We start from the raw sequence: 27627 nt of genomic DNA, 5'->3' as shown, positions 1-27627 counted from the left end.
AAGCAACACCAGCATTTAGAGATATACAAGACAACACACACAGTAAAAAACATGTAATCAATGTGCAGGAAAATATGTCCTCACAGAAATATCATGGATTTGCCTACAACGAAGAGACTTAAATTTTCACTTTAAAAAGACCTACAATTCTACTATAGATACCTGATAATACTAGACCAGTAGAGATAAAGACGTATAGTACAAGAAACAGGAAGTACAATTTTCTGTTTCAAAGAGATTGAAGGTACAAAATAAAGCTTTCAAACACCTAGATTATGAAACATTATCAGACCTTGTATTGAAAACCGAGGTGATAGAAACACTGAAGTAAAACCGTGTCTCAGAATCACAAAAGGCACAATACCAGAAATGTGGAAGAGAATCATTCAGACGATCCAAATAAAATCAGAATACTCAATGTATGATATAATAGCAGGGCAAAATTCAGTCCTAAGCAGACTAGATAATGCAGAGGGATTGGTGAATGTCCGTTAACACAAGAGAAAAAAAATCCCTGTATCAGAAGATGGCATAGAAATGCAAGTGTAAACCAATGCAAATATTGCTGTTGAATCCTTGATTAAGACAAAGCATGAAAGACTAGGAGTCATAAGAGCCCCATAGGGAAAACCTAGATATAAAAATCAAACTCTGAGTAGGCATTTGGTGAAAAAGCAGACTGAAAATTACTGAAAGCCAAGAAACAATCATCTATAAGAAACCAGGAGCAAACATCATCCAAATAATGTGGAATCCCAATAGACCTACAAGCACCTATATTTTCATTCAAATCATCAAAGATCATGATAAGCTCTGTGATTTTCAATGCACCTAGAGGACAGCAACTCAGTCACAACAGAACCCCCACATGTGTTTCAACTGATACCTAGACAGAAATATCACAGTACAGGAAGGAGTGCCAAGACATACACCAAATCATGAATGAGACAAATCTCCAATTATGGTAGCCTATGCCTCAAGACAGCCATTACCATTAACGACAGAATTTGGCAATTTCACAGATCGGCAAAGTGTAAAATAATTCAGCATTTAAAAACTTATCCTAAAAGAAAGACTGAGAATTCTACCCTGAATTGAAAAGTAGTCACAACAGAACTCTGGAAGTGTTTCAGCTGATAACTCGACACAAATATTGCAGGACACGAAGGAGTGCCATGACATACACTGAAATCTGAATGAGAAAAAGCTGCAATCTAGAGTAGCCTATGCCACAAGAATGCCATATCTGATAACAGCAGATATAGAAAAATTCACAGAGCGGCAAAACTGAATACAATTCAGCAGTTCAATTCTTATATTTAGACAAAGATTGAAAATTCTGCCCTGAAGAGAAAAGGAGCAAGATGAAATTGAAATAAGAAAATCATCATTGGAAATAAAGAAGAGCCATGAGTTGCAGAGAATTAACAAGAAGAAGGCAAGGAGGACATCAAAACCCTACAGATGGGATAGGGAAGCATGAAAACATAGGTGATTTTCAGCAATATACTAACTGAATCATCCTATATGGCTCTCTGTTTAATGCAAATGGAGAGATGCATGCCCTAATGTGTTTGCAAAACAAACAACAAGGAAACAATCAAAATATCAAACAAAGAAACAAACACCAAAGAGTACTGTTGGCTGACATATATGCAAAGAATCATGAGAATTCAAAAGAAATACTCAAAGTGATGTCAAGTATCATTCAGCATGCACCGAACAAGTATCGCTGCTTGCATGTACTCAAAACACTTGTATTCAGAAAACAGATGAGAGCAAAATGATTGAAAAATGTTCATCCATAAGAGCATATCGTGACCTAACCCAAATGCCTATTTTGTATAAAATGGATTCATATTCCGTTATATAGATTGACTCTTCTTCCAACAGGAAGATTGAATGTGATATTCATCCCTAGTTAGAGAATTAATGGCATACGCCTCTAACAAAGACAAGTAGTTCTACAAAACTGTACTAAGAGCAAAAGAGACCGACAGAAAAGTGTACATTGGGGTGGGCTTCATTTCTAGGAATTTCAGCCCACATGAAACAAATGGATCCATGTCTTGAGACTGTGGGAGTTTAAGCAGAAAAGCAACAGACGGATATGTATTCTGAGTGAATGGCTATAACACAAACATAAGATTCCTTTGGGTGGTCTTTGTGAATTCTTAACTGTTAGAAAGGTTAAAGCCCATGGAAATATACACTTAAGATGCACACACTTCCTTCTTTTTGTAATATGTATTGAGATCTGAACTAAAGGAAAGAGGGTTGGAAAAACAGGACCATGGGATGCTAATGGAGAGAATTACTTTTAACTCAGGAATCTCTCGTCTGATGCAGTCCCTCCAACAGCACTGAAAAAATGCTGCAAACTTTGTGGAAGGCAGTTACCAGTTGGATTCCAGGTGGAACGTTGGTGTGTTCCACGAGGCTTTTTGTGGCTTCCGGATCCAAGGTAACTCGGCAGAGCTCTGTGGGTGGATCAGAGTCTTGTAGGGGCTGACACCCTCTGTGGAGCTTGGCTTAGGTCTATTATATGGGGAGCTGTTTATGTTCCTGATACATCTGCTGCCCAATCACCTGAGAACACGGGTCAGTTTCTAGAAACTGAAAAGTCAGACAGTGGAAGATCTGCCCGTCATCAGCATACTGGTGAGGCTCCGAGGTACTTTCTGACTTGCCCAGTAATGTAGTAGTCGACCATATGGGAGACACGAAGAGAAGCATGAAGAAAAGCTGGCTGCACAGATTGAGGAGAGATGCGAACACATTGATGAGAGTTGTTCTGCTACAATGGAGAATAATGGCATGGAGACTTCTTTCCAGAACACCACGCTCCAAAGTCATTCATGAGACATGTTGAGCCTGGCTGATACTAGCAGAAACCTGTGGAGGGTCAACGTGAACTTGAAGAAGGTACTGTATTCTCTGCTCCAAGTAGATGTCCAATATCCCTGATGTCTAATAGAGAAGAGATGGCAGAGTTGATAAAATTGCTCAGGTTTTTGAAAGAGGCCGTGAGAATCCACACTTCCCAAGGGGCATTTAAAAATCACACAGACCACAGAGCACGAAGTCCTGGTAAGTTTTACCCGGGTTTGGTCATACCTATCAAGCACTTGCCATTCCCTCCCAACCACTCATTCATCCATTCCAGAGTATCAGCACTTGAGCTGCAATGAATCCAAAAGGAGAAGAGCAAACCCCTCCTAGAACCAGTTTTCCTACAACTTCACAATCTGTGCACAACACTGAAATCCTCAATGGTCAAATACTCTCGGCTATCGTAGATAGAAATTACATACATAGCTCAACCAAAGAAATATTGATGTTCCCATAGTTTCAGCAAATTCTGGGGTTACGTCTTCTTTGGGGTGAAGGGAGTGTGGTAAGTGAGGGGATTCTTTGACTGAACTTGAATATGTATTAGGCCTCAGTTTTTTTAGACAGTATAGGTAACTATTATAAATCAGTTAGTGAAGTGAACTGTAAAAGTCACGGTAGACATGTAAGGAAATATTTTTATATGGACCGTCTTTTCCCTTCATTCAAGCCCGGGTGCAGTAAATCATGTGGGTGAAGACTTGGTTGTGTTAAGATGCTTTACCCAACATGATAGGAAGTTTAAGCGTTCTCATGGTGGATAGAAGAGCACCTGGTTCTCAATAGACTAGCAAAGCTGCAGCATGTATCTCATTACTCTAATGCCCCTAGTTCCTTTTTGAACCAAGCCTACATATTAATATCTTGTTTCAGACTCCTTGTGTTTTCCTGGAGAGAAATGTTACTGCGTGAAATGACAACATTGGCCAGTATGTGTCGTTGGGTGGATAGGGCACCATATTCACAATTGAAACCGAGTGTGGGGGTAATTTCATGCTTACAATAATTATTTCATGGTTCATGTTGGTGTTGGAGGCATCAAAAGTAAAGAGTTTACCTGTCCCCTTCATCATTTTCGAGTGGTATTTTACATTTTAACTGTCTATTTTTTCCTTAGAGATGACAAAATGGTACCTGAATTTGACAAGTGTGGATTGTAAGTAGATTTAGTATGTTTCAAAAACTAACTTCATTTTCATATAAATCCCAAATTATGTAAATCAATTGTATTAAACTTTTGAAAGGCTGCAACTGAGGTATCAAAACAATGACAAAAATGGAGTCTTCGGACAAACACTAACATCAAGACTGTATAGAAAAAAGAGATAAACGAGAATCCCATTTCGGCGAGTTATATATGGAAAGTGTTGATTTATTGATGCCCAGGTGGCAGTGTACTAATGCATCATACGCTAACTCGCTCCCAATTACACAGAATTTTAAACATCCACTCACCAAGCCCTTGGTTCAGGAGACTTGTCGAAGAGTGCTCCCTTACTTTCAAGGACATTATGATGCCTCAGAAAACGAGGATGGAGGAGAGGTAAAGTAGAGAATGGAAATCAGTGCAGTACCTGACCACTGGTAATGGAGAAGCAAAAGTTAAACTCTGTTACAGTTGTTCGCACACTCTTAAGGGGACCGGACACATGGGATTCAAAGCAATGCACTGAGTGTTAGAAGAGAGCACAGCAGATGGTAAGGTGAAGGAACTGAAATAAATCAGCACAAATTGTCCAGACAATTAATTCTAAGGCCAACAAACTAGCAGCCGAATTTGAGCTAGCATTGGCTGCGTAAAATGAGGTATAGGACTATGAATGATGTCACTCGCTTTGTCTCAGGGGTCTGGAGTGTGTTGTGGATTGTGCTTGTCCCTAACAAGACGGAAAACTGACGTTGAACACCAATGAGAAAGCAACCCCTCCGGTGTGCAAAGTTGACTTAATTGAAAAGTCCCATGGCCACATGCACTGCATCTGCAGGCCCAGGGATCAATTTGGAATTTTGCCAATAGAGAACGTGGGGCTCAATCAGAGAAATAATGCATATGATCTGAGGAATCCAGGGGGCCTTGTGGTTGAAAACATTTTCCAAAGACTTTGGATCAGCTAAACTCCTAGCCTGGAATGGGATTAGGTTTTGGTATGAGGCAGAGGATGCGGGACAGCTTGGTTTCCTTTCGTGGTCACAAGCCACAAGGATGAGAGAACATAGACCATTTGTCTAGGTCCACAGCGTGAGAAGATGAAGCATTTCCTTCACCATTATCTCCCAAATGCAGATGCTAAATTTTGTATGGCGTTGAAATTGCACAGCCCCGAGGACACCAAGGCGGGGTGAGCAATAATGGCAGCAGGCCCTGATGCATGACATGCATAGATATGTTTCCACAGGTTTTTCTGTGGACAGAGAAGCTCTAGGAAGAACTGGTATGATTTGAACATTCTTATTGAAGTAGAAAAGACAAGCGCACTGTCAATGTGCTCTATTGAATACACTTCAAAATGACATACAACAGCCTGCAAAGCTGAATATATTTAGATGCTCCATTTTACACAAGGGGATGGGTCCCCTGAACTTTCAGAAAAGGGACAGAAGCGTAATAAAAATAGATTGTTCTAAACGATGCGGGTATGTTGTGTTGATTACATCAAAGGCAACACCAGCAGTTCGAGATATACAAGACAACACACACAGGAAAACGACATGGAATCAATGTGCAGGAAAATTTGTCTTCACAGTAATATCAAGGAATTGCCTAAAATTAAGAGACTAAAATTTTCACTCTACAAATCCCTAAAATTCTACATTAGATACCTGATAGTAATAGACCAGAAGACATAAAGAAGTATAGTACATGAAACAGGAAGTACAATTTTCTGTTTCAAAGAGATTGAAGGTCCAAGAAAAAGCTTTGAAACAACTAGATTATGAAACATTATCAAAGCATGTATTGAAAACCGAGGTGAGAGAAACACTGAATAAAAGAGTGTCTCAGAAACCCAAAAGGGAAAATACCAGAAACAGGGAAGAGAATCATTGAGACGAGCCAAATAAAATCAGAATACTCAATGTATGAGATAATAGCAGGGCAAAATTCAGTCCTAAGCAGACTAGATAATGCAGAGGGACTCGTGAATGTCCGTGAACACAAGGGAAAAGAAATCCCTGTATAAGAAGATGGCATAGAAATACAAGTGTAAACCAATGCAAATATTGCTGTTGAATCCTTGGGTAAGACAAAGAATGAAAGACTAGGATTCATAAGAGCCCCATAGGGAAAAACTAGATATAAAAATCAAATTGTGAATAGGTATTTGAAAAAAAATCAGACTGAAACTTACTGAAAGCCAAGAAACAATCATCTATAAGAAACCAGGAGCAAACAGCATCCAAATAATGTGGAATCCCAATAGACCTACAAGCACCTATATTTTCATTCAAATCATCAAAGATCATCATAAGCTCTGTGATTTTCGATGCACCTAGAGGACAGCAACTCAATCACAACAGAACTCCCACAGGTGTTTCAGATGATTCCTAGACAGAAATATCACAGTACAGGATGGAGTGCCAAGACATAGAGCAAATAATGAATGAGCGAAGCTGCATTATACGGTAGCTTATGCCAAAAGACAGCCATTACCATTAAAGACAGAACTTGGCAAATTCACCGATTGGCAAAGTGTAAAATAATACAGCAGTTAAATAGTTATCCTAAAAGAAAGATTGAAAATTCTACCCTGAATAGAAGAAGAGTCACAACAGAACTCCGGAAGTGTTTCAGCTGATAACTTGACACAAATATTTCAGGACAGGAAGGAGTGCCAGGACATACACTGAAACCTGAATGAGTAAAAGCTTCAATCTAGAGTAGCCTATGCCACAAGAACGCCATATCTGATAACAGCAGATATAGACAATTTCACAGAGCGGCAAAACTGAATAGAATTCAGCAGTTCAGATCTAATCCTTAGACAAAGTTTGACAATACTACCCATAAGAGAAAAGTAGCAAGATGAAATAGAAATAAGGAAACCATCATTGGAAATGCAAGAAGAGCCATGAGTTGCAGAGAATTAACAAGAAGAAGGCAAGGAGGACATCAAAAGCTTACAGATGGGAGAGGGAAGCAGGAAAACATAGGTGATATTCAGCACTATACTAACTGATTCATCCAATATGGCTCTCTGTTTAATGCAAATGGAGAGATGCATGCCCTAATGTGTTTGCAAAACAAACAACAAGCAAACAATCAAAATATCAAACAAACAAACAAACACCAAAGAGTACTGTTGGCTGACATATATGAAAAGGAACCATGAGAATTCAAAAGAAAATACTCAAAGGGCTGTCAAGTATCATTCAGCACGCACCAAACCAGTTTCGCTGCTTGCATGTACTCAAAACACTTGTATTCAGAAAACAGATGAGAGCAAAAATATTGAAATATTTTCATTCATAAGAGCATATCATGACCTAACTCAAATGCCTTTTTGTATAAAATGGATTCATATTCCGTTATATAGATTGACTCTTCTTCCAACAGGAAGATTGAATGTGATATTCATCCCTAGTTAGAGAATTAATGGCATACGCCTCTAACAAAGACAAGTAGTTCTACAAAACTGTACTAAGAGCAAAAGAGACCGACAGAAAAGTGAACATTGGGGTGGGCTTCATTTCTAGGAATTTCAGCCCACATGAAACAAATGGATCCATGTCTTGAGACTGTGGGAGTTTAAGCAGAAAAGCAACAGACGGATATGTATTCTGAGTGAATGGCTATAACACAAACATAAGATTCCTTTGGGTGGTCTTTGTGAATTCTTAACTGTTAGAAAGGTTAAAGTCATTGGAAATATAAACTTAACATGCACACACTTCCTTCTTTTTGTAATATGTATTGAGATCTGAACTAAAGGAAAGAGGGTCGGAAAAACTGTACCATGAGATGCTAATGCAGAGAATTACTTTTAACTTAGGAATCTCTCGTCTGATGCAGTCCCTCCCCCAGCACTGAAAAGATGCTGCAACCTTTGTGGATGGCAGTTACCAGTTGGATTCCAGGTGGAACGTTGGTGTGTTCCACGAGGCTTGTTGTGGCTTCCGGATCCAAAGTAACTCGGCAGAGCTCTGTGGGTGGATCAGAGTCTTGTAGGGGCTGACACCCTCTGTGGAGCTTGGCTTAGGTCTATTATATGGGGAGCTGTTTATGTTCGTGATACTGCTGCTGCCCAATCACCTGAGATCACGGGTCAGTTTCTAAAAACTGAAAAGTCAGACAGTGGAAGATCTGCCCATCATCAGCATACTGGTGAGTCTCCCAGGTACTTTCAGACATGCCCAGAAATGTAGAGGTCGACTTTATGGGAGACACGAAGAGAAGCATGAAGAAAAGCTGCCTGCACAGATTGAGGAGAGATGCGAACACATTGATGAGAGTTGTTCTGCTACAATGGAGAATAATGGCATGGAGAATTCTTTCCAGAACACCACGCTCCAAAGACATTCATGAGACATGTCGAGCCTGGCTGATACTAGCAGAAACCTGTGGAGGGTCAACGTGAACTTGAAGAAGGTACTCAATGCTCTGCTCCAAGGAGTGGTCCAATATTCCTGACGTCTAAAAGAGAAGAGATGGCAGAGTTGATAAAATAGCTCATGTTATTGAAAGAGGCCGTGAGAATCCACACTTCCCAAGGGGCATTTAAAAATCACACAGACCACAGAGCACGAAGTCCTGGTAAGTTTTACAAGGGTTTGGTCATACTTATAAAGCATTTGCCTTCCCTCCCAACCACTCATTCATCCATTCCAGAGGATCAGCACTTGAGCTGCAATGAAGCCAATAGGAGAAATGCAAGCCCCTCCTAGAAACAGTTTTCCTGCAACTTCACACTCTGCTCACAACACTGAATTCCTCAATGGTCAAATACTCTCGGCTATCATAGATAGATGTTAAATATTTAGCTCACACATACAAATGATGATTTTCCCCTAGTTTCAGCAAATTCTGGGGTTACATCTTCTTTGGGGTGAAGGGAGTGTGGTAAGTGAGGGGATTTTTTGACTGAACTTGAATATGTATTAGGCCTCAGTTTTTCTAGAGAGCATAGGTAACTATTATAAATCAGCTAGTGAAATGAACTGTAAAAGTCACCGTAGACATGTAAGGAAATACTTTTATGTTGACAGTATGTTTTCTTCATTCAATCCCGGGTACAGTATATCATGTGGGTGCAGACATGGTTGTGTTACTTACTTGCTTTACCCAACATGTTCGGACGTTTAAGCGTTCTCATGGTTGTTAGAAGAGCACCTGGTTCTCAATAGAATAGCAAAGCTGCAGCAGGTTTCTCATTACTCTAAAGCCCCTAGTTCCTTTTTGAACCAAGCCCACATATTAATAACTTTTTTAGATTCCTTGTGTTTTCCTGGAGAGAAATGTTACTTCTTGAAATGACAACATTGGCCAGTATGTGTCATTGGGTGGAAAGGGCACCATATGCACAAAGGAAACCATGTGTGGGGGTAATTTCATGCTTACAATAATTATTTCATGTTTACTGTTGGTGTTGGAGGCATCAAAAGTAAAGAGTTTACCTGTCCCCTTCATCATTTTCGAGTGGCAATTTACATTTTATCTGTCTAGTTTTTCCTTAGAGATGACAAAATAGTACCTGAATTTGACAAGTGTGGATTGTAAGTAGATTTAGTATGTTTCAAAAACTAACTTCATTTTCATATAAATCCCAAAATATGTAAATCAATTTTATTAAACTTTTGAAAGTCTGCAACAGAGGTAGCAGTACAATGACAGAAATGGGGTATTTGCACAAACAGTAATATCATGAATCTATAGAAAAAGAGATAAACAGGAATCCCATTTCGGTGAGTTATATATGGAAAGTGATGATTTATTGATGCCCAGGTGGCAGTGTACCAGTGCATCATATGCTAACTTGCTCCCAATTACAAAGAAATTTAAACATCCACTCACCAAGACCTTGTTTCAGAGACTTGACAAAGAGTGCTCCCTTACTTGCAAGGACAGTATGATGCCTCAGAAAACGTGGATGGAGGAGAAGCAAATTAGAGAATGGAAATTACCAGTGCAGTACCTGACCTCTGGTAATGGAGCAGCAAAGGTGAAACTCTGTTTAAATTGGTTGCACACTCTTAAGCCGACCGGACACATGGGATTAAATGCTATGCGCTGAGTGTTAGAAGAGTGCACAGCAGACACTAAGCTGACAGAATTGAAATAAATCAGCACAAATTGTCCCCACAATTGATTCTGAGGCCAAGAAACGAGCAGCCGAATTTCAGCTAGAAGTGGCTTCATAAAATGAGGTATAGGACTATGGATGATGTCACACGCTTTGTCTCAGATATCTGGAGTGTGTTGTGGATTGTGGTTGGCCCTACCATGAGAGAAAACTTACCTTGAAAACCAATGAGAAAGCAACCACTCTGGTGTGTAAAATTGACTTTATTGAAATGTATCATGGTCACATGCACTGCATCTGCAGGACCAGGGACCAATTTGGAATTTTTCCAATAGAGTACGTGGGGGCACAATCAGAGAAATCATACATCTGGTCTGAGGAATCCATGGGACCTTGGGGTTGAAATCAGTTTCCAAATCCTTTGGATCAGCTAAATTCCTAGCCTGGACTGGGATTAGGGTTTGGTATGAGGCAGAGGATGTGGGAAAGCTGGATTTCTTTCGTGGTCCCAAGCCACAAGGATGAGAGAACAAAGACCATTTGTCTAGGTCCGCAGACTGAGAAGAAGAAGCATTTCCTTCACCATTATCTCCCAAATGCAGATGCTACATTTTGGATGGCATTGAAATTGCAAGGCCCCGAGGACACCTAGGTGGATTTAGCAAAAATGGCAGCAGGCCCTGATGCATGACATCCATAGATGTGTTTCCACAGGTTTTTCTGTGGACAGAGAAGCTCTAGGAAGAACTGGTAAGATTGGAACATTCTTATGGAAGTAGAAAGCACAAGCGCACTGTCAATGTGCTCTATTGAATACACTTCAAAATGACATACAACAGCCTGCAAAGCTGAATATATTTAGATGCTCCATTTCCACAAGGGGAAGGGTTCTCTGAACTTTCAGAAAAGTGACATAAGCGTAATAAAAATGGGATTGTTCTAAACGATGAGAGTATGTTAGGTTGATCACATCAAAGGCAACACCAGCCGTTAGAGATATACAAGACAACACACACAGGAAAACGACATGGAATCAATGTGCAGGAAAATTTGTCCTCACAGAAATATCATGGATTTGCCTACAAATAAGAGACTAAAATTTTCACTTTACAAATCCCTAAAATTCTACATTAGATACCTGATAGTAATAGACCAGTAGAGATAAAGAAGTATAGTACAAGAAACAGGAAGTACCATTTTCTGATTCAAAGAGATTGAAGGTCTAAAAAAAGCTTTCAAACATCTTGATTATGGAACATTATCAGAGCATATATTGAAAAACGAGGTGAAAGAAACACTGAAGTAATATAGTTTCTCAGAATCACAAAAGTCACAATACCATAAATGTGGAAGGGAATCATTGGGACGAGCCAAATAAAATCAGAATACTCAAAGTGTTAGATAATAGCAGGGCAAAATTCAATCGTAAGCAGACTAGATAATGCAGAGTGACGCGTGAATATCCGTGAAAACAAGGGAAAAGAAATCCCTGTATCAGAAGATGGCATAGAAAAGCAAGTGTAAACCAGTGCAATTATTGCTGTTGAATCCTTGGGTAAGACAAAGCATGAAAGACTAGGATTCATAAGAGCCCCATAGGGAAAAGCTAGATATAAAAATCAAACTCTGAATAGGTATTTGGAGAAAAAGCAGACTGAAAATTACTGAAAGCCAAGAAACAATCATCTATAAGAAACCAGGAGCAAACAACATCCAAATAATGTGGAATCCCAATAGACCTACAAGCAGCTAAATTTTCATTCAGATCATCAAACTTCATGATAAGCTCTGTGAATTTTGGTGCATCTAGAGGACAGCAACTCAGTCACAACAGAACTCCCACAGGTGTTTCAGCTTATACTTAGACAGAAATATCACAGTACAGGAAGGAGTGCCAAGAAATACACCAAATCATGAATGAGACAAATCTGCATTATACGGTAGCCTATGCCACAAGACAGCCATTACAATTAACGACAGAACTTGGCAAATTCACAGATCGGCAAAGTGAAAAATAATTCAGAATTTAAATAATTATCCTAAAAGAAAGATTGAGAATTCTACCCTGAATAGAAAAGTAGTCACAACAGAAACTCCAGAAGTGTTTCAGCTGATAACTCGACACATATATTGCAGTACAGGAAGGAGTGCCAGATATACACCGAAACCTCAATGAGAAAAAGCTGCAATCTAGAGTAGCCTATGCCACAAGAACGCCATATCTGATAACATCAGATCTAGAAAATTTCACAGAGCGGCAAAACTGAATAGAATTCAGCAGTTCAATACTTATCCTTAGACAAAGATTGACAATACTACCCATAAGAGAAAAGTAGTAAGATGAAATGGAAATAAGAAAACCATCATTGGAAATGCAAGAAGAGCCATGAGATGCAGAGAATTAACAAGAAGAAGGCAAGGAGGACATCAAAACTCTACAGATGGGAGAGGAAAGCAGGAAAACATGGGTGATTTTCAGCAATATACTAACTGAATCATCCTATATGGCTCTCTGTTTAATGCAAATGGAGAGATGCATGCCCTAATGTGTTTGCAAAACAAACAACAAGCAAACAATCAAAATATCAAAGAAACAAGCAAACACCAGAGTACTGTTGGCTGACATATATGCAAAGGAACCATGAGAATTCAAAAGAAAATACTCAAAGGGCGGTCAAGTATCATTCAGCAAGCACCAAATAAGTATCGCTGCTTGCATGTACTCAAAACACTTGTATTCAGAAATCAGATGCGAGCAAAATGATTGAAAAATGTTCATTCATAAGAGCATATCGTGACCTAACCCAAATACCTATTTTGTATAAAATCGATTCATATTCCGTTATATAGATTGACTCTTTTTCCAACAGGAAGATTGAATGTGATATCCATCCCTAGTTAGAGAATTAATGGCATACATCTCTAACAAAGACAAGTAGTTGTACAAAACAGTACTAAGTGCAAAAGAGACAGACTGTAAAGTGTACATTGGAATGGGCTTCATTTCTAGGAATTTCAGCCCCCATAAAACAAATGGATCCATGTCTTGAGACTGGGCATTTCAGCAGAAAAGCAACAGACGGATATGTATTCTGAGTGAATGGCTATATCAAAAACATAAGATTCCTTTGGGTGGTCTTTGTGAATTCTTAACTGTTAGGAAGGTTAAAGTCGTGTGGAAATATAAACTTCATATGCACACACTTCCCTCTCTTTGTAATGTGTATTGAGATCTGAACTAAAGGAAAGAAGTTTGGAAAAACTGGACCATGGGATGCTAATGGAGAGAATTACTTTTAACTTAGGAATCTCTCGTCTTATTCACTCCCTCCCCCAAAATTGAAAAGATGCTGCAACCTTTGTGGATGGCAGTTACCAGTTGGATTCCAGGTGGAATGTTGGTGTGTTCCACGAGGCTTGTTGTGGCTTCCGGATCCAAGGTAACTCGGCAGAGCTCTGTGGGTGGATCAGAGTCTTGTAGGGGCTGACACCCTCTGTGGAGCTTGGCTTAGGTCTATTATATGGGGAGCTGTTTATGTTCGTGATAATGCTGCTGCCCAATCACCTGAGATCACAGGTCAGTTTCTAGAAACTGAAAAGTCAGACAGTGGAAGATCTATCCATCATCAGCATACTGGTGAGGCTCCCAGGTACTTTCAGACTTGCCCTGTACTGTAGAAGCCGACATTATGGGAGACACGAAGAGAAGCATGCAGAAAAGCTGGCTACACAGATTGAGGAGAGATGCGAACACATTGATGAGTGTTGTTCTGCTACAATTGAGAATAATGGCATGGAGAATACCTTCCAGAACACCACGCTCCAAAGACATTCATGAGACATGTCGAGCCTGGCTGATACTAGCAGAAACCTGTGGAGGGTCAACGTGAACTTGAAGAAGGTACTCAATGCTCTGCTCCAAGGAGTGGTCCAATATTCCTGACGTCTAAAAGAGAAGAGATGGCAGAGTTGATAAAATAGCTCATGTTATTGAAAGAGGCCGTGAGAATCCACACTTCCCAAGGGGCATTTAAAAATCACACAGACCACAGAGCACGAAGTCCTGGTAAGTTTTATCCGGGTTTGGTAATACCTATCAAGCCCTTGCCCTTCCCTTCCATCCCCTAAATCATCCGTTCAAGAGGATCAGCACTTGAGCTGCAATGAAGCCAATAGGAGAAGAAAAAGCCCCTCCTAGAAACAGTTTTCGACAACTTCACACACTGCGCACAACACTGAATTCCTCAATGGTCAAATACTCTCGGCTATCATAGATAGATATTAAATATTTAGCTCACACAAACAAATGATGATGTTCCCCTAGTTTCAGCAAATTCTGGGGTTACATCTTCTTTGGGGTGAAGGGAGTGTGGTAAGTGAGGGGATTCTTTGACTGAACTTGAATATGTATTTTTCCTCAGGTTTTCTAGAGAGCATAGGTAACTATTATAAATCAGTTAGTGAAGATAAATGTAAAAGTCGCATTTGACATGTTAGGAAATATTTTTATGTGGACCGTCTTTTCCCTTCATTCAAGCCCGGGTGCAGTATATCATGTGTGTGCAGACTTGGTTGTGTTAAGATGCATTACCCAACATGTTCGGACTTTTAAGTGTTCTCATGGTTGATAGAAGAGCACCTGTTTCTCAATAGAGTAGCAAAGCTGCAGCAGGTTTCTCATTGCTCTAATGCCCCTAGTTCCTTTTTGAACCAAGCCTACATATTAATATCTTGTTTCAGATTCCTTGTGTTTTCCTGGAGAGAAATGTTACTGCTTGAAATGACAACATTGGCCAGTGTGTGTCTTTGGGTAGAAAGGGCACCACATGCACAAGGGAAAACAAGTGTGGGGGTAATTTCATGCTTATAATAATTATTTCATGGTTCCTCTTGATGTTGGAAGCATCAGAAATAAAGAGTTTACCTGTCCCCTTCATCATTTTCGAGTGGTATTTTACATTTTATCTGTCTAGTTTTTTCTTAGAGCTGACAAAATGGTACCTGAATTTGACAAGTGTGGATTGTAAGTAGATTTAGTATGTTCCAAAAACTAACTTCATTTTCATATAAATCCCAAAATATGTAAATCAATTGTATTAAACTTTTGAAAGTCTTCAACTGAGGTATCAACACAATGACAAAAATGGAGTCTTCGTACAAACACTAATATCATGACTGTATAGAAAAAAGAGATAAACAAGAATCCCATTTCGGTGAGTTATATATGGAATGTGTTGATTTATTCATGCCCAGGTGGCAGTGTACCAGTGAATCATATGCTAACTTGCTCCCAATTACACAGAAATTTAAACAACCACTCAACAAGCCCTTGTTTCAGAAGACTTGCCAAGGAGGGCTCCCTTACTTGCAAGGACAGTATGATGCCTCAGAAAACGTGGATGGAGGAGAAGCAAATTAGAGAATGGAAATCAGTGCAGTACATGACCTCTGGTAATAGAGCAGCGAAGGTGAATCTCTGTTTCAATTGGTCGCACACTCTTAAGCCGACCGGACACATGGGATTCAAATCGATGCGCTGAGTGTTAGAAGAGTGAACAGCAGATTGTAAACTGACAGAACTGAAATAAATCAGCACAAATTGTCCCCACAATTGATTCTGAGGCCCAGAAACGAGCAGCGGAATTTGAGCTAGCAGTGGCTGCATAAAATGAGGTATAGGACTATGGATGATGTCACATGCTTTGTCTCAGGGATCTGGAGTGTGTTGTGGATTGTGGTTGGCCCTACCAAGAGAGAAACCTGACCTTGAACCCCAATGAGAAAGCAACCACTCCGGTGTGCAAAGTTGACTTTATTGAAATGTACCATGGCCACATGCACTGCATCTGCAAGCCCAGGGACCAATTTGGCATTTTTCCAATATAGTACGTGGGAGCTCAATCAGAGAATTGATGCATCTGGTCTGAGGAATCCAGGGGGCCTTGGGTTTGAAATCAATTTCAAAAGCCTTTGCTTCAGCTAAACTCCTAGCCTGGACTGGGATTTGGATTTGGTATGAGGCAGAAGATGCGGGACAGCTGTGTTTCCTTTCGTGGTCCCAAGCCAGAAGGATGAGAGAACAAAGACCATTTGTCTAGGTCCGCAGCGTGAGATGAAGAAGCATTTCCTTCACCATTGTCTCCCAAATGCAGTTGCTAACATTTGCATGGCCTTGACATTGCATTGCCCCGAGAAATCCTAGGCGGGGTGAGCAATAATGGCAGCAGGCCCTGATGCATGACATCCATAGATATGTTTCCACAGGTTTTTCTGTGGACAGAGAAGCTCTGGGATGGACTGGTAAGATTGGAACTTTCTTATGGAAGTAGAAATGACAAGCGCACTCTCAATTTGCTCTTTAGGAAACACTTCAAAATGACATACAACAGCCAGCAAAGCTGAAAATATTTAGATGCTCCATTTCCACAAGGGGAAGTTTCCTCTGAACTTTCAGAAATGTGACATAAGCGTTATAAAAATGAGATTGTTCTAAACGATGAGTGTATGGTGGGTTTATCACATCAAAGGAAACATCAGTCGTTAGAGATATACAAGACAACACACACAGGAAAACGACATGGAATCAATGTGCAGGAAAATTAGTCCTCACAGAAATATCATGGAATTGCCTGCACCTAAGAGACAAAAATTTTAACTTTACCAAGCCCTACAATTCTTCATTAGATACCTGATAGTACTAGATCAGTAGATATAAAGATGCATAGTACAAGAAACAGGAAGTAACATTTTCTGTTTTAAAGAGATTGAAGGTACAAAAAAAGCTTTCAAACAACTAGATTATGAAACATTATCAGAGCATGTATTGAAAACCGAGGTGAGAGAAACACTGAAGTAAAACAGTTTCTCAGAATCACAAAAGGCACTATACCAGAAATGTGGAAGAGAATCATTGAGACGAGCCAAATAAAATCAGAATACTCAATGTATGAGATAATAGCAGGGCAAAATTCAATCCTAAGCAGACTAGATAATGCAGAGGGACTCGTGAATGTCCATGAAAACAAGGGAAAAGAAATCCCTGTATCAGAAGATGGCATAGAAAAGCAAGTGTAAACCAATGCAAATATTGCAGTTGAATCCTTGGGTAAGACAAAGCATGAAAAACTAGGATTCTTAAGAGCCCCATAGGGAAAACTAGATATAAAAATCAAACTCTGTATAGGTATTTGGAGAAAATGCAGACTGAAAATTACTGAAAGCCAAGAAACAATCATCTATCTGAAACCGGTAGCAAACAGCATCCAAATAATGTGGAATCCCAATAGACCTACAAGCAGCTATATTTTCATTGAAATCATCAAACTTCATGATAAGCTCTGTGATTTTCAATTCACCTAGAGCACAGCAACTCAGTCACAACAGAACCCCCACACGTATTTCAGCTGATACCTAGACCAAAATATCACTGTACAGGAAGGAGGGCCAAGACATAGACAAAATCTTGAATGAGACAAAGCTGCATTATACGGTAGCCTATGCCACAAGACAGCCATTACCATTAACGACAGAACTTGGCAATTTCACAGATCGGCAAAGTGTAAAATAATTCAGCAGTTAAAAACTTACCCTAAAAGAAAGATTGAGAATTCTACCCTGAATTGAAAAGTAGTCACAACAGAAAATCCAGAAGTGTTTCAGCTGATAACTGAACATAAATATTGCAGGACAGGAAGAATTGCCAGGACATACAACAAAACCTGAATGAGAAAAAGCTGCAATCTAGAGTAGCCTATGCCAGAAGAATGCCATATCTGATAACGGCAGATATAGACAATTTCACAGACTGGCAAATCTGAATAAAATTCAGCAGTTCAAAACTTTTCCTTAGACATAGATTGACAATTCTATCCTGAAGAGAAAAGTAGCAAGATGAAATGAAAATAAGAAAACCATCATTGGAAATGCAAGAAGAGCCATGAGTTGAAGAGAATTAACAAGAAGAAGGCAAGGAGGACATCAAAAGCCTACAGATAGGAGAGGGAAGCAGGAATACATAGGTGATTTTCAGCAATATACTAATTGAATCATCCTATATGACTCTCTGTTTAATGCAAATGGAGAGATGCATGGCCTAATGTGTTTGCAAAACAAACAACAAGCAAACAATCAAAATATCAAACAAACAAACAAACACCAAAGAGTACTGTTGGCTGACATATATGCAAATGAACCATGAGAATTCAAGAGAAAATACTCAAAGGGCTGTCAAGTATCATTCAGCACGCACCGACCCAGTATCGCTGCTTGCATGTACTCAACACACTTGTATTCAGAAAACAGATGCGAGCAATAAGTTTGAAAAATGTTGATTCATAAGAGCAAATCGTGACCTAACCCAAATGCCTATTTTGTATAAATTTGATTCATATTACGTTATATAGATTGACTCTTCTTCCAACAGTAAGATTGAATGTGATATACATCCCTACGTATAGAATAAATGGCATACGCCCATAACAAATACAAGTAGTTCTACAAAACAGTTCTAAGAGCAAAATAGACAGACAGTAAAGTGTACATTGTGATGGGCTTCATTTCTAGGAATTTCAGACCCCATGAAATAAATGGATCCATGTCTTGAGACTGTGGGTGTTTCAGCAGAAAAGCAACAGACGGATTTGTATTCTGAGTGAATGGCTATTACACAAACATAAGATTCCTTTGGGTGGTCTTTGTGAATTGTTAACTGTTAGAAAGCTTAAAGTCGTGTGGAAATATAAACTTAATATTCACACACTTCCCTCTCTTTGTAATGTGTATTGACATCTGAACTAAAGGAAAGAGGGTCGGAAAAACAGGACCATGGGATGCTAATGGAGAGAATTACTTTTAACTTAGGAATCTCTCGTCTGATGCAGTCCCTCCCCCAACACTGAAAAAATGCTGCAACCTTTGTGGATGGCAGTTACCGGGTGGATTCCAGGTGGAAATTTGGTGTGTTCCACGAGGCTTGTTGTGGCTGCTGGATCCACATTTCTTTTAGCATGGGTTTAGTGTTGCTAAAGTCTTTTAGTTTTTGCTTCTCTGTGAAATTCTTTATCTATCCTTCTATTCTAAAGGATAGCCTTGCTGGAGAAAGTATCCTAGGCTGCTTTTTTTTTTTTTTTTTATTCTGGACTTTGAATATATCTTCCCTCTCCATTCTGGCCTGTTGTGTTTCTGTAGAGAAATCAGCTGAGAGTCTTCTTTTGTAACTCACTATTTTTTTCTCTCTTGCTGCCTTTAGGATCATTTCTTTATCCTTCAGTCTGCCCATCTTGATTATGATATGTCTTGGTTTGGGTCTCTTTGGGCTCTTCCTGTTTGGGAACCTCTGAGCCTCCTGTATTTGGGTGTCTGATTCCTTCTTTAGGTTTGGGAAGTTTTCAGTCATGATTTCTTTAAATACCTTTTCCATCCCCTTTGTTTTTTCTTCCCCTTACAGAATCCATATTATGCATAGATTGGCATGCTTTATATTATCCCATAGGTTCCTTATATTGTTTTCATTGTTTTTTATTTGTTTTTCTCTCATCTGTTCTGATAGGGTGCTTTCTGATGTCCTGTCTACTAGGTCACTTATTCGTACATCTGCATTTTCTAGCCTGCTTTATATAGGCTTTAGGTGAGATCTCACTTCAGCCAATGAATTTACCAATTCTACTTGGCTCTTCTTTATAGCTTCTATTTTGTTTTTGGCATATTTTATGTCTCTAAACACTATCTCTTTTAGTTCCTTCAGTAATTTGATACTTCTTTTTTGAAATCTTGATGTAGTAGGCCATCAATGCCTATTTTATTGACCGTAATTTCAGGGGATTTCTCTTGCTCTTTTAATTGGGAGTGCTTCCTCTGCTTCTTCATGCTGCTCATATCTCTCTGGCACTGTGGCTTAAGGAGTATCAGTTATCTATTGTGGTCCTTAAAGGATGTTTATTTATTTATCTATCTAAAGCCTATGTGGGAATAAAACTTAAAAACGAGAGAGAGAGAGAATTTTAAAAGAATGGAGGAAAAGAAGGTTTGAAAACAGTGTATCATAAATAATAGAAGAGCAAGTTGAAGCAGAATAGGAATCGAGTTGAGATGTCTTTTAAAAATGTTAATAAAAAGAAGAAAAAATCAAAACACAATATTTGAAACATGTGAATAATAATAACAGATCAAAACCAAGAGAATTAAAAATGAAATGAGAACTGTAAACATATAGAAATGTTTAAAAAGTAAAGGTTAAAAAGGTAATAGAAAATAAAACAGATATAAAAAGATTTAAAAAACAAAGATGAGTTCTCCTAAAGACTGCGCTCTTAATGGTTTTATTGAGAGGTCTTTGTGTCTTTGCCCTGTTTCACGAACTCAGCTTGCTCTGTTGATACCCTCGTCTGTGCTGCTCACAGTGTCTGTCGGCAAGAAGATCGCGCCCCTCCAGCACTGGATCAGATGCTGCTCTCCTTTGTGGTGAGCGGGTGGGTCACTCCCCCTCCAGATGCCACAGTCAGTGCTGTGCCACTTGCTCCATAGGTGGGCTCAGCTTCAAGAATAACAACTTTATGGAGATATAATTCACATGCCATAAAATGCAACCTTTGAAAGTGTGCATTAGGGTTTTAAGTACATTTCAGTGTTGTGTAGCCATCACCCCCAAAAGGAAGCAGTACCCTTTTGTAAGTCACTCCCTAACCTTCCTTTCTCTTAGCCCCCAGCAGCCACCACTCTACTTTCTGCCTCTATGGATTTGCCTGTTCTGTGCATTTCATATAAGTAGAACCATACAGTATGCTGCCTTTTTTGATTGTTGTCTTTCATTTAGTGTGACGTTGTCAAGGCTCATCCATGGTGTAGCATATATAAGTACCCAAATTCCTTTTTGTGTTCAAATAATTTGCCATTTTTATAAATACACCACATTGCTTATCCATCCATCTGTTGATGATGAATAATTCTGCTGTAAATGCTCATCGACAAGTTTTTGTGTGAACACATATTTTCAGTTCTCTTGAGGATATATCAAAAAATGGAATTGCTGGGATGTATTCTACTTTTAACATTTTGAGGAATTGCTAAAGTAGTTTTTAAAGTGACTGCACCATTTTATATTTCCAGTAGTAATGTATGAGGAGTCCAGTTTCTCCACATCCTCATCAACACTTTTTATTACCGGGTTTATACATACATATTTATATATCATTTATCATATATCATATATATTTGTCACCCTAGTTGGTATGAAGTGGCATGACATTGTGCTTTTGATTTCTGTTTCCCTAATGCCTACTGATGTTGAACATCTTTTTATGTGCTTATTTCCCATTCGATTGTCTTCTTTGGAGAAACATCTATTCAAATTCTTTGCCCATTTTAATTGTATTTGTCTTTGTATTGTCACGTTTTAAGTCTTTGTCTATTCTGGATAAATGTCCCTTATCATATTGGAAATATTTTCACCCATTCTGTGGATTGTCTTCTTACTTTCTTGATGAAGTCCTTTGAAGCACAGAAGTTTTTAATTTTACAGAAGTCCAGTTTACTTGATTTTTTTTCTTTTGTTGTTTGTGCTTTTGGTGTCATATCTTAGAAGTATTTGTAATCCAATGTCCTGAAGATTTTCTCATTGTTCATTTTGTAAAAGTTTTATAGTATCATTTCTGTGATTTATTTTGAGTTAATTTTCATAAATGGTGTTAAGATAAAAGTTCAGTTTTCTTTCTTTCCAGGTGTATGTTCAGGTGTCGCAGCATCATTTTTGTAAAGATTATTTTTCCCCATTGGATTGTCATGGCACCTTTGTCAAAAATTAACTGGCTACGTGTAAGAGTTTGTTTATGGACTCTCAGTTCTTTTCTCTCAATCTATTTGTCTGTCCTTTATGCAAGTACCACACTGTATGGATTACAGTTTTGTTAGTGAGTTTTGAATGTGGAAAATTCAAAACTTTGTTCTTTTTCAAGATTTTTTTGACCATTCTGGGTATCTTGCATTTCCATATTAGTTTTAGGATCAGCTTGTTCATTTCTGCCAAAAAGCCAGAGTTGCATTGAATCTATAGGTCATTTTGAGGACAATTGCCATCCTAACAATAAGGCTTCTGATCCATGAACACAGAAGAGCTTTCCATTAATTTTAGGTCATTTTTAACTTCTATCAGTAGTATTTTACTTTTCAATATACAAGTTTCAGACATTTTTCTCAGTATTCCACATATTTTTCTTAATATTCCTAAGTATTTTATTCTTTTGGATGCTATTGTAAATGAAAATGTTTCCTTCATTTTATTTTTAGATTATTCACTGCTGTTGTATAGAAATATGATTACTTTTTTATATATTGATTTGTGTCTTACAATTTTGGTCAGACTGGGTTATTAATTCTAATAAGTTTTTTTTTCTTTTCTCTCTCTCTCTTTTTCTTTGTGGATTCCTTGGGATTTCAATATATAATATCATGTCATGAGGAATCGAAATAGTTTTATTTCTTTCTTTCTAATCTAGAGGCTTTATTTTCTTTGTCTGGTTGCTTTGACTAGAACCTCTAGTACAATGTTGATTTTGGGAGGAAATAATTCAGTCTTTCACCATTATGTATGATCTTTGCTCCAGGATTTTCATAGATGTTGTCTGTCAATTTGAGGAAGTTCTCTTCTATTCCTAGTTTTTATCCATTATTCTATTAATATGGCATATTACATGAATTGACTTTTGTACATTGAACTGCCTTTGCATACCTGGATACATCCCACTTAATAGTGGCCTATTTTATATGTTACTAGATTGGATTTGCTTGTATTCTGTTGAGGATTTTAGCCTTTATATTCATAAGAGACAGTATTTAGTTTCTTGTGATGCCTTTGTCTGGTTTTGGTATCAGTGTGATACTAGTCTCATTGAATGAATTGGGAAGTGTGCCCACCTCTTTTTTTTAGATGAGTTTGTGAAGCATTTTTTATTTTTGCTTGTTTTTGTTTTGTTTTGTTTTTCTTTAAGTAGTTGATGGAATTCACCAGAAAAGCCATAGGGCCCTAGCATTTCCTTGTGGGAATGTTTTGGATTACTATTTCAGTCACTACTTATTGTAGGATTATTTGAGTTTTCTATTTCTCCTTGAATTAGCTTCAGTCATTTATGTCCTTCTTGGAATTTATCCATTTCATCTAGATTATCTCATTTATTGGCTATATAATTATTCATGGTATTCCCTTCTATTCCTTGTTATTTTTGTAAGGGCAGTAGTGACATCCTTCCTTTCATTTCTTTTTAGTAATTTGAATCTTCTCTCTTTTTTTCTTCAGTACTAGTTAAACTTTGTCAATTTTGTTGATCTTTTCAAAGAACCAACTTTTCTTCTTGTTGGTTATTCTCTGTTGTTCATCAATTCTCTATTCCATTTATTTCTGCCTTTAGTATTTTGATTAGAATGTTTAATTCAATTACATAAATGTAATTTCTTATCAGGTTGAAGTTAACTCTGCTATCTGCTTTCTATATGTCTTTTTTTTCCCCCATTCCTCTATTACTACACTTTTTTTGTACAAAGTAGGCATTTTCCAGTGTGCCATTTTAATGTGTTTTTTTATCTTTTTCTTCTCCTTCTCCTCCTCCTACTCCTCCTCCTTCTCCTCCATTGCCCTGGAGATTATAATTAACATCTTGTTTTAAAGCAATCTAGTTCACATGAATGCCAACTTAATTTCAATAGTACACAAAAACTTGGCTTTGGTATCAATCTTTTCCCTCCCCCTCCTCATGCTGTCACTGTCATACAAATTACACATTTATGCATTTATAAGCCCATCTACACAGTTTCATAAGTATTGTTTTATGCAGTTGTCTTTTACATCAAATAGAAGAAAACACTTACATGTAATACTATATTTATACTGTTTTGTTTTTTTTTTTTTACTCATGTAGTTACCTCTACTAGTGCTCTTTATTTTTCAGGTGAGTGTCCTTTCATTTACACCTGCTGGACTATCCTTAGTATTTCTTGTAGGGCAGGCCTGCTAGCAATGAATTCTTTCAGATTTTGTTTTTGTAGGAGGGTCTTAATGTCTCCTTTAATTTTTTTGAAGAATCACTTTGCTGGCTATAAAATACTTGGTGACAGTCTTTTCCTTTTATCACTTTGACAATACCATCCCACTGCCTTCTGGTCTCCATGGTTTTTGATGAGAAATCAACTGTCTTACTGAGGAGCCTTTGTATATGTTGAGCCGCTTTTCTCTTTCTGCTGTCAAGGTTCTTTGTTCTTGTCTTTTGACACACTGATTCTGATGTGCCTATTTTAGTTGTCTCTATGTTTATACCACGTTGAGTTTCTTGAGCTGCTGGGATGTACAAATTAATGTTTTCATCAAATTTGGGAAGTTTACAGCCATTATTTCTTTATATAATCATTCTACCCCATTTTTTCTCTCCTTCCTTCTGGTGCTCCCATTATGTGTGTATTGGTATTGTTGATGGTGTCCCACCTATCTCTGACACAGTGTTCATTTTTTTTTCATTCCTTTTTCTTTCTGTTCCACAGACTGGATAATCTCAGTAGTTTTAAGTTAACTGACTTTTTCTTGAACAAGTTCATATCTACAGAGAAATCTTTTATTGAATTTTTCATTTTAGTCATTATATTTGTATCTCTAGAATTTCTAGTTGGTTTTTAATATAAATTTTACCTATTGATATTCTCTGTACAATGAGATGTTCACATAATTTAATTCTTTAAGCATGGTTTCTGTTAGCTCCTTGAATATATGTGTAATTGCTTATTTATGTCTTTGTCTAGTAAGTCCAATGTCTGGGCTTCCTCAGGGAGTTTCTATTGACTACTTTTTCCCCTGTGTTATGGCCAAATTTTTCTTTCTTTGTACATCTTGTAATTTTCTGTTGAAAACTGGACATTTAAAATATTAAAATGTGCCAGATCTGATAGCCAGATTTTCCTCATCTCCAGGGTTTATCGTTGCTTCCACTGTCATTGCTGCTGCAGCTATTTATTTAGTTACTTTCCTGAACAAATTCTGTAAAGTCTGTATTATTTATCATGCATGGCCATGAGATCAGTGTGTGTGCAGAAAGCCTAGTTGTCATCACTGTAATAATGATTGGACAGTGATTTCTTTCAATGCCTGGAGCCAATAGTTTGAGATGTTGCCAGGTGGCTGTGTGTCTGCGTGCTGAGTGATGACCTCAGCACCAGCAGGCAGTCTGCAGCTCTTCCAAAGCCTTTAGTTCTTGCTTATGCAGAACCTCAATTTCAGCCAGAGTTGAAGACTTAAGATTTTCTCAGATCTTTCCTTGCCAAGTGCCACACATGTGTACGGCCTTCTACAATTCTCAGAATTTTTTTGGAGATTTTTAACAGTACATCCACCCCCAGAATGTCTCATTACACAATTTTGCCTTCTAAGTTTCCTATTCAGCATCTAGTTAGCCTCTACTGGTACCACTGCCTCAGGCAGTTGTAATGTTAAATACTCACTGCTGATTGTTTTCCACACACACTCTGGGGACAGGCTGTTTGCACAGCATGAGTTTGAGATAGGTCAAATAGTGACAGCTCTCTGGGGACGGATTTTTTGGGTAACTTCAAATCACTTCTGCCCCTACCTTGATTGTGAGACTGTTGCTTTTAAAGGCCACCATTTAGGTGAGGATACGGGGATGGGGGTAGATCAAGTTACACTGCCACAAAACTCACTATCTTTATGGAGATTTAGTTGTTTTTTTCCCTCAAATAAACACTCTCTGGATAGCTGGAAGCCTTTGTTTAATTTCCAGAGTTCTGCAGAGGTTAATTTTCACAAATTTTGCCATTGTCATTGCTTCATAGAGGAGTAAGTTTTCCAACATTTTTACTCAGATATTCTAGAAGTGTATCCCATGTGCGTTTGTTTTTAACTGAATTACTTGCAAGACTAGCTAATTCTACAGCTCCAGCCCCATTCACATAAGAGTCCATCTTCATGGATTTTCCTACAGGGAGCAGTGTGCAATCTGTTGTCAGTTTATTGTTTTTCTTATTAAAGTGTAGAGTTTTAAAAATATGCTCATGAATAGCCCTTTGTCATTTTTACATGATAAAAAACTTCCACTAGTCTGTGGCTATTTTTTTCCGTCTCTTTTCGTTGCTTTAATGAAGTTCTCACTTTTAAGGATTTTCAGTATAGCAATATGTGGATGCTGATCACATGGGTGAGACATTTAACTACTGTCTAAACCTCAGTCTTTGCTCTGATTCACTGTCTAGAACATCTGAACACATCTACTAAACCCCGTACACCAATGGATGCTGAGAGCCCTAATTAAAAAAATGCTTTTTAAGTAAAGCAAAAAATATTAACTTTGACACTAGAAAAGACAAATCTCAAATTTCCTAGCTGATCTTGCTTTCTGTGATCATTAGCTACATCATGTTTATAGAGCCGACAGGCATATTGAGCTACTGATTTTATTTCATTGGATTTTAGAATGCAGAACACATTTCAGGCCCACTTATAGCACCTTAAGTGTATCTTTAAGGATATGTACATATGATGATGTCTTTATTTTAAGTACCTACTGCTGTGAACCTCATTAAAGAAACCTTGGAACTGCAGAACTGAAATTTTTCATATCACCATCAGCCCGTATCATCTCTTTTGCAATTAGATGTTGTGTGGCAGAGTATTTTTCTGCTCCCTAGAAATGATCAATGTTGAAGGGGGGAAAAATAACCCTCCTCTAATAAATATCGTCCAAATCACACACTTATCTGAACAATGGCCACCATTTTAGTCCACACCAATCCATCTACTCATACTGACTCAGATTCCTCAACACAGACAATCCACCACTGAAGTCAGGGTCCTGAGCACACATTCTATCCCCTCCCCATTCCTTGTTCTTTCTGACCTACTTTTGTCCAACGTGTCCTTCCAGTCCCTTTGCTGCCTGACTGCAGTTTTTAATTTTTACCTTTGAGTTCCAGGCTGTGCCTAGTGATTTCCAGAGAAACGCCAGACACCTTACTCATCAGGAGGGGAGGGGAGGATTTCAGGAATCTGTTACCCTAACTCACTTGCAGATCAGTAAGTGGCTGTTGTGAGCATTCCTCCTAGATCTCTGCCATGACGGCTGCATCCACCCCAGAAAAATAACGTAGCTCCTCCAAACACTTCTGCCTCCATTCATCTGGGTTTCTGCTTTTAGTGACACTCAGATGCTGCTGATGGGCATTTTATATATATATATATATTTTTAATTGAAGTATAGTCAGTTACAATGTGTCAATTTCTAATATACAGCACAATGTTCCAGTCATTCATATACACATATATATGTATGAATTCCTTTTCATATTCTTTTTCATTAAAGTTATTACAAGATATTAAATATAGTTCCTTGTGCTATACAGAAGAAATTTAGGTTTTTTTAGCTATTTTTATATATAGTAGATGATATTTTCAAATCTCAATCTCTGATGGGCATTTTTAAAGCCACATCTGGAACCCTTGCTGCAGAAGAGTCTG

Source organism: Camelus dromedarius, unplaced genomic scaffold (genome assembly GCF_036321535.1).
Source record: "Camelus dromedarius isolate mCamDro1 unplaced genomic scaffold, mCamDro1.pat HAP1_SCAFFOLD_28, whole genome shotgun sequence".
Classification (NCBI taxonomy): Eukaryota; Metazoa; Chordata; class Mammalia; order Artiodactyla; family Camelidae; genus Camelus; species Camelus dromedarius.
The sequence above is the reverse complement of the archived record's forward strand: the minus strand, read 5'-3'. Positions refer to the sequence as shown.